Here is a 14,381-nt window from a genome sequence, read left to right as displayed (position 1 = left end):
ACTATATACCCAACAAATTCATGTACGTGTACACCAAGAGACAAATCCACAGCAATACTATTCATAAATGCTAAAATTAGAAAATAACACAGATGACCATCAATAGTATAACAAAACATGTTCTTCCCACAAAATAGAATACTATCAATGAAAATGAATGAACTACAACTTGGCACAGCAACCTAATGGATCTTACAAATATGAGGTTAAGAAAAAGAAACCAGACAAAGGAATATATGCATTATGATTACAATTATGTAAAATTCACAGGCGAAACAAAACTATAGCATTTAGAGATGCATACTTAGGTGGTAAAACTATAAAGAAAAGCAAAGAAGTGGTTACTATAGAGTTAAGGACAGCGATTGTCTGTAGGGGACAGAAAGGAACACGACCAGGAGGAAGCATTCAGAGGGCTTCTGAGAGGCTGACATACACTAATCTACCATGTTAGAGGAATTTTCCTTTACAGTAATTCATTAAACTGTATATTTGTTCTATGTGATTGTGATACTTGTATTATATTTCATACCTAAAAAAATTTTTTTAAAGTCTAACAGAAGGACTCCGAGTTAGGGTGTCAGGGAAAACAGCCCCAAATGCACATAGAGAGCCCTGGAGGGCATCACTGTCTCACAACCTAGGACAGTATGTTGACAGTGACGACTGTGAGTCATCAAGGAAATATTACATTAGTTCTATATTTGGAGCTGGACAAGACAATGAACAGGAAACACATACATAACAGGATGAAGGAAAGTTACGAAGGTTGTAGCTGAAAGAGAACCAGTGGTCGAGCTAGGAGTTGGGTGTAGGTTCACGTTCTTTCCTTTCAGAGTTCTTCCTCATTCTCCCACTTTCAATGATCTTTTTCTTGACAGTCCCCAGAAACAATCGCACCCAGCTTCTTGTGAGAGGTGGGGGTGGAGACATAGCATTCCCATATATCCATCTGGGCAGAGTACTGAAATATTTCCATCCAATATTTCTATTTCCATCAAATATTTCCATTCACCTCATTAAATGGGAAAATGCACTAAGCAGGACATTATTCATACAGCTAATATTTGTCTCCACTACCAAGAATTCTGCCCTCTTTCTTACAGTAAACTCTCTAGATGTTTTCTTAGGGTGGGCCACTCCTTCCCGACCTCCAGCCATGTACCTTGAATGAAGCTGACCTCACTCACTCCTAGCTCCAGGGATGGGGGAGGTGACCTGGGCAGTTCAGAGATGGACTAAATCAGGCCAATCTGGGCAAGCAAGACTCAATCTAGGGCTTCATTTCAGCAATAAGGGAATCCGATTTGCTCTTTCTTGATCAGTATGAACAAAAAAGGTCTAGGTACTGGAGCAGCTACAGCCAACTTGCCACCATATGAAGTCTAAAAATGGTAGAATCCAGTATATTAAATAGCATAGTGGTTTAGCACAGGGGCCAGGGAATCCTTTCCATCAAGAGCAAGATAGTAAATATTTTAAGCTTTTCAGGCCATACAATCTCTGTCGTAACCACCCAACTCTGTCACTGTAGTGTGAAAGCATCTATTGATAATATATACATAAATGACTATGTCTGAGTTCCAATAAAATAAACTTATTTTAAAGTTATTTAAAATACATTTTTTTACAAAAATGGGCAGGGGCAGGATTTGGCACATAGTTCCTAGTTTGCCAACCCCTGGTTTAGAACATGGGTTCTGGAAACAGAGCACATGGATTCTAATCCTGAGCCCATCATTTGCACTGGCCTGAACAAATTATTTAATCTATGCCTCACGTTCCTCATCTGTAAATAGAAATGATAATACTACCATCTACCTCATAGGCTCATTATAAGGATTAAGCAAATCAGTCAGTGTAACGTGCTTAGAATAGTGCCTGGAACATTGAAGTGCTGCATGTGTGAGCTATCATCACGATCATTACCAAAGGTGCCAAGAGATAAATCCAGTTTCACATCATTTGAGCTCCAGATCAAAATGCACCAAAGCCGTTAGCCCACAGCCTATTTAGTTACAAGAGGTAATAAATTCCCTATTTCGCTTAAGTCAGTTTGGGTTGGATTTCTGTCCTATGACCAAAATCATCCCATCTAACTAAATGAATGAAATCGGGGCAGGGATGACAATTTACCTAAAACCCATGATGTAACTTCCCTCATTTCTGCACCCACCACAGACATCGCCAATCAATCACAGAATTTTCTCTCATTGAGCCCTGACAGGACCTCAAATGTATTTTTCCCCAAAACAAGACTCTAACTGGTGTCTCTCAATCAATCAAAGTCAGCATGTGAAATCAAACCTCTCTCTATCCCTGCTTTAGGTTAGGAATTCTAAGAGTTAGTCCCCAATAATATTAATGACCTTTGTAAACATTCTCTTAGTGTATTTCTGTGATAGAGAAAAATTGTCCCAAAGAGCTGTACATTCTCAGGTGTGTGGTCTCCTTTTCTAACTCCTTATTTATGAGCTTCTATTCCATTTCAAACCCATATACTGTCAGTTGACTGTAGAAACACTTGAGAGCATTCTCCTGTCCTTCTGTCTTTACAAAGTGACTTTCTCTAAGAAAGGTGCTCAATAAATGTTATTTGCATGAATGAGGTCAGCAAAGGCTGCTAAAGAACAAGTTTCTCCGCCGACCCAGGAAGTGATAAAGTTAATAGACTTTCAAATGTATAGTGTCACTGATGCATGTAATGTCCTTAATCTACAGTGGCAAAAACAATGGCATAATTGACTTGATTTGTTTTATATTCATGAAGAGAGGGGCTTTTGAATTCAGAATGCAAATGAGCCAAAAACCTTGATACTGTCTTTTTTCTTTAAAAACATAGTTTATTGCTTGCAACATTCCATACTTCCTAAATTCTTAACTCACATAATAGGAATATCATTACAACTTCCCTGAAAAATTACTCTCTTGTATACCCTCCTCTCAGATAAATAGACCATCCCTTTGTTACAACAGACTCTCTAGTAATTCTGCAGCTACCTATGACCTGTCTGGGACAGTGGTTCTCTAACCTGAGGGTGCGTCAGGATCACCTGGAAGGCTTGTTAAATGATTGTCTGTCTCCAGCTCCAGAGTTCCTGACTCATGAGTTCTGGGTGGGACCTGAGAATTCAGATTTCTCACTAGCTCCTGGGTGCTGATGGTGCTGTTGTTTTAGGGATCTCACTTTGGCTAATGACAGAGAGGTCGTGCTCTAGGCTAGTGGTTCTCAATGAAGTAAAAGGAAACCTATCTTCAATAACCTACACTTTGCAGTACTCTAATTCATTCTCTACACTGTGTCTAGAGTTATTTTTCTAAAACGTGAGTTGAAGGTTACTTTCTTCCTTAAAAACCTCGAGTGACACCTCATTGCTTATAAACTTCCAAAGTCTTCAGTCTCATATTCCAGATCTTCTACCGCCTGATCCCAGATAACCTTCTCAGTATTGTCTCCCACGATATTATCCTGTTATGTATCCCATAAATACTTGTTATTCCCAGCCAAGCCATACTCACTCATGCCTTAGGACTTGGTTCATGTTTCTTCCACCTTTCTACACCTAGCCCACTTACTAAAAATCAATGAAATCAGAATCACTTAGATTGTTCCTGGTTGCAAATTTAAAAAAAAAAAAAAAAAACCTGACCCGACTGGTTTAAAAATTATTGAAAATTTGTTATACCAAACAAAAAGTCTGGAGATAAGATGGCCCCAGGGATGATTACCTTGGCGGCTTAAAGACACCAGCAAGGACAAAAGTTCTTTCCAGTGTGTCAGTCTGAGATCCTCAGTACACCCTCTTGTTCTCAGGCTAAATTCTTGTTGAGGTCACAAAATGGCTTCAACAGTTTGAGATATTACATCCCATCAAAAACACAGCTAGCAGGAGAACCAGGGAGACTTCTTGACAGCCTTTGTCAATAAAGAAAACTCCAGTAAGGATCCCATCCCATTTCCTTGGCCAAAATTGCGTTGCATTCTCACTCGTAAATCAGGTACTTGAAAGAAGATTGAAACTACCAAGATTTAGACCAGGGGTCAGCAAACTTTTTCCATAAAGGACCAGATAGCAAATATTTTAAATTTCTTGGTCCACATGGGCTCTGTCGCAGCCACTCAACTCTGCCTCGGTAGTGCCAAAGTCGCCATAAATAAAGCGTAAACCAATCAATGAGTCATTCCAATAAAACTTCATCTACAAATACAAGTGGCATACTGTTTGGCCCAGTTAGCCACCCCAGGGTTTAGGCCAAACAGGATAAATTTGTGAGTCACTCTAGGAAAGCACAAATGCCCAAAAAACATCAGGGTTCCTCCAACAAAGAAGGAGAGAATGGCTTTTAGAAAGACAACCAAAAATAATCAATGGGAACATCCTTCAAGTCCTACCTCAAATAGTACAAATGAAGCCTTCCCTACCTCATTTCAGACTGAATTAATCATTTTTCTCCTTTGAAATTCTAGTACATTGCTTAGGATCTCCATTTGGAATTATGGGAGACATGACATGACCATCTTCTTGAATGAAAAAGCAAGTTTCTTGAGGGCAAGGTCTGTGTTATACATCTTTGATTTCCCCTTTACTCCCTTCCCAGCGCTCTATGTGGCACATACAAGGTGTTCAGTAAGTATTAGTGGAATGAAACCAATACAATTATGCAATTCATGAAATAGTCTTCAGATACTTGGTTTCCTCTCCATTGAGATTAATCTACCAACAGTTCACATTCCACAAATTTCACAATCCATCTGCATCCAGAAGTTTCAGTTTGGTTCACAGTTCCACATAGTCCAGCAAGATCTGCTTGCATGAGTAAGAATGGTCACTCTGTCATGGAAACCTACATATACCTCTGCATTAGTTTTCTATGCCATGTAAGAAATCACTACAAACTTAATGACTTTAAGCAACACAATTTTATTATCTCACAATTTCCCTGGGTCAGGAGTCTGGGTACAAGTTAGCCAGGTCGTCTGCTCACAAGGTTGCCAGATCTGGGCTCCTCTCCCAAGCTAACATGGAACTTGTTAATGCATTTCCTTACAGCTATAAAACTCGCAGAGGTTATGTCATCAAGGTCAGTAGGAGAGTTTCTCTCACACTTTGACTCTCTTTTGACTTCAGAAAGGTCCTGGTTCCTTTTAAGGGCTCACCTGATTAGGTCTGGTCCATCCAGGATAATCTCATTTTTTATGAACTCAAAGTCAACTGATTAGTACCCTAAACACAGGACTGATATCCCATCATGCCCACAGGTCCCACCCATACTCAAGAGAGGAAAGGAGTATCTGGCAGGGGGAGGGTACACACTAACACATAAGGAATCTTGGCGAACATCTCAGAATTCTGCCTACCATAACCTCTACTTCTTTGTTGTTGTTGTTTTTTGATTCAGGGTCTCACTTTGTTGCCCCAGGTAGAGTGCAGTGGCATCATCATCACAGCAACCTCAAACTCCTGGGCTCAAGCGATCCTCCTACCTCAGCCTCCTGAGTAGCTGGGACTACAGACCTGCGCCACCAGGCTAGGCTAATTTTTCTATTTTTAGTAGAAAGGAGGAAGGCAAGGAAGACGGTGAGGCTGAGAAGATAGACTGATAATTATAATCAATATCATCTATTAAGGGTTTACTCTGTGCTAAGCACTGCTAAGTATTTTAAATACCCCCATAGATGGGGAAGTAAGTTCAGAGATTCCTAACTTGCCCACGATAACAGCTAGGAAGACAAGAAGGCAGGGGATGAATCTAAATCTACCTTACTCCAAACCCATACTCTGAACCACCCATGGAGAGTAATAAAACAACAAGGTGAGTATTCCTTTTGGTCAGCCAGAGCAGTCAGGCTTAGCCATTCTTTCTGCCAGGCAAAAAGGACGATGAAATCTCTTCAAATACACATTCCCTTCAGAAAATCAAATGCAAAGGCCTCCTGCTCGGTGAGGCTGGCCTGTATTTGTTAGTAGAAACCAGGAGTAGCCAAGTGCTCCAGCCACACGAAAGCAATTTTTGCAGAAACCATCTCACAAAATGGAACAAGAAAAAAGGTTGACTCTTATGACATTATCTCCCCAAACAGTGGCAGGGAATGGTTGTAAAATGTCTCATAAAATCCCATCAAATGTACAAATGGCTTGGACTTAAACAAGTTGAACAGCGATTGAGTGAGTCATTGAACATCTGGGCTGGATTTCCAACAGCCAGAAGAGCCCCAGGCTCGGCTCTTTCTTTGTTCACAGGTGCTAACCAATCCATCACAGCCCTTCCTCCGAAGTCCTGTCCTCCTTCCCCAGGCAGGCCTCTCTCGCCCTCTCCCTCATTCTCTTGATAGGTTAGTGTACGTGCTTTCTAATAACAGTTTCAGGGGACTGAAGTCATCCATCTTTCTGGACCTTATAGGTAGGCAGGTTTTGAATTTAGGCCTCTATAACCAGCTCCGGGCAGACTGTTTGACGTCCAAGCAATGAACAAAGATGAATGCAAGAGCACTGGGTGCCTTGAGGTGTGCAACAGATTTATGGAATTGTGGCTCTAGTATAATCAAAAAAAATAAAACTTCCATTCCAACCCCACTACCCTAGAATTTACTGCAATCTAAAATAACTTGCATTGGCTTTACCTATACACTGCCTATGCAAGTATACTAAAGCAATGAACATTTTCAAGTACCTAAGTAAAATTAACTCTCTGCAAATACACACATTCATCAAAGGAGTTATATCTCACTAATAATAATACTAAGTGCTCAGTAAACATCAGCTATAACAACCAGGCAGAAGCATGATTGAAATCTGAATCCAGAGCTCTCACCCTCAAGCATTCTGCTAGACTGTCCAGACGTCTATTTTGCATCTATTCCTTACTGACAGCGACTTGGGAGAAATAAAATAGTTTTCAAAGTTATTCTGAAATTCACAGAAGACTTGCCCTCTACTAGCTTGGAACACGAGTAAGTTTCCCTGTAGTTGAAATGTTTTCCCAGCCGTAGAATGTTCCAGTCCATATCTCACAACTCACTCACAGAGCCCTGAAGCACCTCTCCCCAGGGACCCCATCCTCTGTTTTCCTGCCCCTCTTCAGATGGGCATCTCCATGGAGATGAGGAGATAATCTGAAGTTCATGGCAGAATAAGCCTAAAGACCCCCCATAGCCACCACCCAAGGGAGCAACTCCCAGTAACTGCCCTCAATGGTGGATTCTTCCCTCCAGGGTCCTGGCCCAGGTCAGGCCCCCACTGGAAACCACCTTCACACCAGACTGGCCCAGGATCCCCAGGGCTGTAGAACCGATCAGCATCTCACCCTTCGAGCCTCCCTGTGCCCGCCACAGCATCCCTCTCCCTGGGAAGCGTGGGACCTGCAGGGCCCTACATTTCAAAGAAAATTCTGAAAGTGAGAAATTCCAGCTCTTCTGGGAAACAAAGTCCAGGTTTTACCTAATAGAAGCTACAGAGTCTCTGGTCAGTCTAGGTAAAGTCAAACCTTGGGACCATGGGAAGTGCAACACTGACCAAAGGCTCTGTTCATACCAGGGATTCATAAATCAGACCAAAACCTGGAAGTTCAACAAATTGCTAAATCCAAAGCCTGTGGAAATCCCCTCTCTTTGGTCTGAGTTACAGTCTATCTCACCGCCCCCACCAGAGGCGAAGAGAGAGAGGCGGAATTCAAATAAGAATCTAAACTTATTCTGTGTGACTTAAAGAGCCAGAACTAATATTAAATTAGTGGAAATTGAACATAGGTCAAATTTCAACCTAATACGTGAAAGGATTTTCTCCTTCATCCCAGTATCCAACCACAGGCCAGACGTCAGAGGCAGTAAACTCCAGACATCTCATCCTCTCATGGAGATGTCAATCAGATCGGGTGAGGGAACAACAGACAGAAGATGGGGTCATTGTTGAGAGGTGCTTCAGGGCTCCGTGAGTGAATTGTGAGACATGAACTGGAACATTCCATGGCTGGGAAAGACCTAAAATCCTACTAGCTGAGATTTCTAGTTCCAAGCCGGAATCACCAGATGCATCGAGCAGCACACGGAAGACGGAAGCACCAGGCAAGGAGGCTGTAGTAGTTGTTTCTGTGTAGGGCAAAACATTAAATGACATGTCCCCTAAAGTTCCCTTATTTTAGATAAGGTCTCGATAGTTGGTAGAACTTTACAAAAAGATTGATATTCTCTTCAATCCTCCCATACACACACACACACACACACACACACACTTTGAGCAGCAGCATCTAATGTCCAAAAGCTTGGGCTTTGGAGTTGGATAGTCTCAGCTTCTGTCCCTTTACAGGCTGTGTGGCCTTGAGCAAATTATTTAACCTAAGACTCACTACGCTCATCTGTCCAATGGCAGTAATAATGGAACCTGACCCATAGAGTCGTGAAGATTACATGAAATAGTATAAAGAACTTAGAATGTGGTATGAATTCAATAAACCATAGTTATTCATATAGCTGGCTTCTTTGTAGCACCCAAACATACCGCATTCACTCTTAAGCCTAAGTCTTTACTCACATTGTTCCCTTCTGAAAATTATGTTCATATCCCTCATTACCTTATCCATTCCACAAAGCCCAGTATGAACAGGGATCATGATTATAGACTTAAGCAAGGAAACCTAACTCTAGTATATTACTTGATTTTATTAAAACCTAAAACTTACATTCTCTTTGACCCATAAATGTCACTTTTATGAATGTATGCTGCACAGATACACTCATATGGGTACACAGAGACATATGCTCGAGGATATTTATAGCAGCACTGGTATTGGTTACTAAGAACTGTAAACAACTGAATGTCCATCAAGGGGAGGCTGAAAGATTGATATATGACACGTGCATATAATGAAAACAATGCAGTTGTTAAAACGAGTGGAGTACCTCTACTTGTATGGAAATATAGCCAGCGGGCAAACATTTAGTGGAAAAGAGGATGAAGAATAGTGAATATTGTCAGAGTAACATTTGTGCTTTAAAACCAGGAAGAAGAAAAAAATCCTATAAGCTCCTATAAGCATAGAATCCCTCTGAAAGGGCATGTGAAAAAAACCTAGCTACCTCTGGGAAAAAAATTGGGGTCTTGGGATCCAAGACAGGAAAGAAATTTATTTATTAAATATTTATTTATGGTATTTAAATTTTACCACGTGTATGTATTTTTAATTTATTTAACTGACATAGAAGTTATTTGTGTTTATCGTGTACATGTTTTGAAATACGTGTACATTGTGGCATCGCTAAATCAAGCTAATTAACATAAGCCTTACTGCGTATATTTATTTTTTTGTGGTGAGAACACTTAAAATCTATTCCCTTAGCAATTTTCAAGAATAAAATGCATTGTTATTAACCATAGTCACATGCTGTGTAGATCTTTTATATGCATTAATTGCTAAAAATTGCTCGAGGCAATTAAAAATAATTGTTCAGCTAAGGCCTCCCCTCCTCCGTGAAGCAATCCCCGTCAACCCGGCCCTTGGAGGTCTCTCCTTCTCCAGGCTTCCAGAGCCCAGTATTGCTCCCTACTCTCCTGCCTACCTACCTGTGGATCACACAATCACCCCCACTATATTAATGCTCGTGAAAGCATAACACAATGTTACAATGCCATATGGAAAATGCTATAATAGAGGTCCATGAATTTTGAAGTGTGGTTTCTGGAAAGCCGAAAAGCCCTTGGATTAATCAACCCAGATTTAAATTGCTGATCCTTCGTGCTCATATTTGACAAAAGCTCTAAACCTCTAAAGACCATAAAAGAAATGGTGCCTCTACAGATATCAAGTCCCTCTGCCTTCCTTTATGGGCCACGAGCTCTGTAAGGGCACAGGTGATCTCCCTTGCTCTGGCTGGGACTCAGAATACGTCCCTGGAGAAAGAAGACAGTTATTAAGTTTTGGAACAGGAAAATGCATGAGAGTTCAAGCTTGAAATCTGAAAAAGACTTTCCCCTGTGGCAAGGCCTCTCCTGGTGATAAAGTAATGAGAATGAACCAGAATCCTTTTGTGGGGTTATCAGCCTCTTTGCTTCGGCCACCCTGTGACAGGCAAAATCTTCAAAGGAAGTTTTCCTGGACCCTTAGCAAGTGATACCCAACCTGCCAAGTTCTTGTTCTTTTTTCCCTTAAGTGCTTGTCTGTTTCTCTCAAACTATTCTGTTTTCTTCATTTTTAAAAGAGAAAATGCCATCATTTATCCCATTTCAATAGCTTTCTGTCTTAGTTTTCAAGTCCCCACCATTCAAATTTTCTTCCCCCCACCCCCCGACAAATACACACTCTGGCTGATTCAGACTACACGGTTCTACAGGGTAGGGGGGTGGATAGAGTAAGTTCACCAATCAACCTACATGGGCAGATGGTGTCTTCCTATCTGTAAAATCCCATGGAATCCCTCTTTTTTCTAAAAGTCCCCTGCTGACCAGAGTTTGATGGGCATCTGCACATGCCAGATAAGCAGAGGCCTGAAGTGGGAGGGAAGCCAGGTGGTGCTCTGGGGGGAGGAGACTGCAGCAACTCACTGATGGCCTCCTGGCTCCAGCCTCTGGTCAGGAGAGGCCTCATGGTCACTTCGGCTTCTGCTTCTGGGGGTTGTCTCAAGAAACCAAACCCTGCTTTCAAAATGTGGCTTCCTTTGGCTAAAGTAGCATTTTCCAAGGATGTTCCAAGGAATATACATTCTACAGGATGTTAATAAGACTTATGCACGAAAGGGTTTTCCAGTCAAAGTGAGTGGGAAATGCTTTAATAAACCACGTCTGGTGTGTTTCTTTATTACTGCACTCACCAGAGCCTAGATTGTATAAATTAGTCAGGAATCTGTAAGAAAGGGATTTAATATGCAGTATCTATTGGTTCTTGGACCAAGGACTCTTTGAGCAGATCCTTGAATGGCTAATATTTCTTGAAATAACTTACCAGAATGTACGGCCACAAGAAATCCCACTAAAAGTCTTCTTTTCAAATGTTTCTGTGCCAGTTACATTGAGGGATTGGGGGACACGTCTTCTAAGGTCCTTGTCACCTCTCTGATTCTATGACCAGCTGAGCATGGCAGAATATCAGGACCTACTCTTTAGTGTTTCATTTTAACAGCTGCAAGACTTCTTTATTCAAGCCCATAAAAGCAATAGTAAAAACAGCAACAATATCAGCTAATTCACATTTTATTGAGCATGTATCTGCCACATTCTGTACAATGTCTCCTAAAACCGTCCTCAGTGCCCCAGGAAGTGGGTTTCCCATTTTATAGACATGGAAAGTTAGCCCTAAAGATGTTAAGCAGCAGCTTGCACAGCTCATGCATCCAAAGAGGGCACAGCTAAGACCCTGAGCTTAGAGCTCCTAACCAGCTTGTTACACAGTTTGGTGGCCCCTCCCAGAAAGTGTGGCATAATAGGCAGCTCCATGAGATCGGAGGACTCAGAATTATGCCATTTAGATCATCTAATTTAATTTCCCAACCAGCCTCTGAAGTCAGTATAATCCCTTCCTCACAAAACGCGGACAGGCAGGCTTGGAGAGGCTGAGTCACTGTCTGGGGCAGAGCCTGTGCCCTCCCTCATTCTGCCAACCACTGTGACATTCACTGCGAGCCACTTGCCATCTTCCCAGACCCCTATTTTTTGGTGTCATCTAGGACTGTACAAAACCCTTCATGGAGGAGTCAACGGACAGACAAGTACATCCTTCACACACAGCAAACTCAAGGTGATGCCAGAAATAAGAAACTTAAGAGCATGGTATTCACCGATTTATTTTGCTCTTTTCCACCTCTGTGCCTGCCTGGGGGTGGGGCTGGGGAAGAAACATCCCTAAGAGAAGGGCTGAGACTCCTACACTCCAGTGAAACCACCACAGAGCAGCTGGCATCGAATTCCAGAGCCACTAGCAACTGTGTCGGCTCAGAATTTATAACCTTTAGTTTTCCTGGCTCCTCTTAATGTGATTTTTCCCTGCAATGATATCTCTGAATGATGAATAATTGACATAATATTCAGCACGTATGAAGACCGATGTGATCACGAGGCTATCAATCTATCCGTTTTAATGCTGCCTTCGCCCACATCCCCGACGGGCCCAGACATGAATGGGGGAGGGGAGGCCCTACAGAGCCTGGGGACAAAGGTGCTAGAAACAGCCTCAAATTACAGTGTTTTCAGGATTGTTTGGGGGTGGGGTGATGAACTTGGACTCAGTGGCACCTTGTTAAGACTCCCTGGGGAGCCACTAGTCAGGCAGAAAGGCAGAGCCCAGTGATGAATGGACTTCTCATGCCTTTATTTCTTAGTGTCTTTCTCTTCCCAGCCATCAAATGACTGGGAAAAAATACAGATGCAGAAACACACAGAGATATGTACATATATACACAAACACATGCACACAGAAAGAGGTATATGCATACATTCTCTGTCACACACACTCACACACACAACCTGACCGTGGCAAAAGCCTGCTTAATTTTTAGAAGGGCTGCTAGGTCCCTGGTTAGGTTAAAAAATAAGCAAAATGAGTACAGGTTAGGTTTTGTCTTTGGAATAAGAAACATAGGGAATCTCCCAAATTTGGGAAACATGGTATTTTCAGTGAGTCTTGGATGAATACGAATAAATTCCTCAAAACTAAGTAAATTAGATCTCTTTTAATTCTTAGGAATCATGAGACCCACCCAAGGACAAGTATGCATTATAATTTTAGGAAGTTTCTCAGCTTGCTTTTATGAATAGGAGCCCACTTAACCTATGTGATTAGCAGTAATAATAAAAAGCCTTTTAGCAGTGAGAAGACCAATATCTATGAATAGGAAATGTTGAGGTTACTGTTACAATAATTATTCTGTTCCATAAACTTTATTTAACATTTCTAGTATCCCTATAAAATCCATTCCCCCAAGGGCTAAAAGAACTCCAACCACGTTTCCAACTACAATTTTGCCACTTCGCATTCTACGGTCTTGAACGTCTCAATTAGTCTCAAAGTGATAAAATTGGTTTAAAAATAATGATGAATATGATATAGATGCATTCGATACGATTTCAAAATATTAAGAATCTTAGTCATTAGGGCAGAATTGACAGATAACATTCACAGAACTCTTATTTGTGCCAGACATGTACTCACAGCTTTTCATTCACTGTCTCTTATAATCTTCATATCATGCCATAAAGAATGCTATTAACCCTACTTTATAGACGAAAAAAGTGAGGTTAGGAAATATTAACTTGTCTTGTATTAGGTTGTAACTCTGTTCTGTGGCAGAACAGAGTTTAGATCTTGCTCCCTGTTTTAGTTCATTTTCTGTTGCTATAAGTGATACCCGAGACCTGGGTAATTTATAAAGAAAAAATTTTTTTCTTATGGTTCCAGAGGCTGGAAAGTCCAAGAGCCTGGTGCTGGCATCTGGTGAGGGCCCTCTTGCTGCACTGTAACATGGCAGAGAACATCACATGGTGAGAAGGCAAGAGTATCAGCTCAGGTCTCTCTTCCTCTTCTTATGCAACCACTGGTCCCATCATGAAAGCCCCACCCTGATGATCTTATCTAATCCTAATTACTTCCCAAAGGCCCCACCTCCAAGGAACACATGAATCTGGAGATTAAGTTTCCAACACGTGAAATTTAGAGGACGCATCCCAACCACAGCATTCCACCCTTGACACCCAAAATTCATGTCCTTCTTGCATGCAAAATATATTCAATCTATCCCAATAGCCCAAATTCTTAACTCACTCCAGCACCAATTCAAAAGTCCAAAGTCCAGAGTCTTATCTAAATCACATACGAGTGAGATTCAAGGCATAATTTGTCTTGAGTCAAATTTCTTCTAGCTGTGAGCCTGTGAATATAATATTAATTTCAAAATATTAATATTTCCAAAATGCAATGATGAAGCAGACATAAGATAGACATTCTCATTCCAAAAGGGAGAAATAGGCAAAAAGAAAGAGGTAGCTGGTCCAAGTAAGTCCAAAACGCGACAGGTCAAACAACATAAAATTTTGAAGTTCCAGAATAATCTTCCACTCCAGTTGCCACCTCCTAGACACACTGAGAGGTTTGGGACCCCAATCCACTGGGCAGCCTAACTCCTGTGGTTTTGCTGGGCTCAGCCCACGTGTCAGCTCTCACTGGTTGGACTGTCACATCTGAAACTCTCCCAGGCTGGCATCACACACGGGTAGCTCTACAGTTCGAGGGTCTCAGTACCAATCCTGCTCCCGTGGCTCCACCAAGCATTATCCTAGTGGAGGTTCACTCAGCGCCTCCACCCTATGACAAGTCTCTGCTGGGCCCCCAGGCTGTCTGTGACATCCTTTGAAATTCAGGTGGAGGAAGCCCCTGCCCCTATAGCTCTTGCATTCTATGTG

This window comes from Lemur catta, chromosome 5, assembly GCF_020740605.2.
Source record: "Lemur catta isolate mLemCat1 chromosome 5, mLemCat1.pri, whole genome shotgun sequence".
NCBI lineage: Eukaryota > Metazoa > Chordata > Mammalia > Primates > Lemuridae > Lemur > Lemur catta.
This window is presented reverse-complemented; position numbering follows the sequence as displayed.